This window comes from Arachis ipaensis, chromosome B07 (assembly GCF_000816755.2).
Source record: "Arachis ipaensis cultivar K30076 chromosome B07, Araip1.1, whole genome shotgun sequence".
In the NCBI taxonomy this organism is placed as follows: domain Eukaryota; kingdom Viridiplantae; phylum Streptophyta; class Magnoliopsida; order Fabales; family Fabaceae; genus Arachis; species Arachis ipaensis.
The window spans coordinates 46,047,528-46,048,310 of NC_029791.2; the positions used below are offsets into that span (position 1 = coordinate 46,047,528).

The 783-nt window shown below is 44.4% G+C and overlaps 1 long non-coding RNA gene across 1 annotated transcript in view; it reads right to left on the minus strand.

The window, feature by feature from the left end:
• LOC110265176 overlaps window positions 1-783 on the minus strand; it is a 3,416-nt gene that overhangs the window by 896 nt on the left and 1,737 nt on the right. The window lies entirely within an intron of this gene.

The window sequence follows — 783 nt, forward strand, 5'->3', positions numbered from 1 at the left end:
GCCCTAGGCCCAAACAATCCAACCATCAACCAAATCACCACAATCCAACAGAGTCCCAGTAGCAAACACAAATAGGAAGATGCAAGCTCAAGCAAACAGTTATTGCAAGTAGAACAATTAGCAATTAATCACATAGGCAAACCAAGTATAATATGCACACCCAAACAATGTCACATAAATGCATATGATGCATGCCTGTCCCTAGTGGCTGATGATATCATCTGTCGGTTATATAGCCAACCCAACACGTCCTGGTAGCTAACCATGGATAGAAACACCCCTCGCGGAGCAAGTAGGTTTGAGCTACAACCCCATTGCTACTACCCGCTTAACCCAGAGCCAGTGGAACAACCACTACTGCGGCTACTACCCAGGCGGGTGTTTAAAAGCTCAACCTGGAGCGAGTGGAATCACCACTACTACCGCTACTACCCAGGCGTCACAATCTCTAACCTGGAGCAAGTGGGACGAACCACAACCCTTGCTACTGCCCAGGCATTTCAAGCATATATTCATTCAGTACCAGTCATGGATCAACATCCATCTCAGCCATCCGGCTTAAATTCATAATTCATAGTCAGCCATACGGCCCATAACTCATTCGAAAATCAGCCATAAATCAATATCATACATAACCATTCCGGCTCACGGTTCAATCCAGAACCAGCCAATATTCGTAATCATACACAGCCATTCTGGCCCATAACAAAACAGCACTTCCACACTCAACATCATCAAATTCATAAAACAGGCATTTAAGCCATAAATCACTTTTTCTCAAAT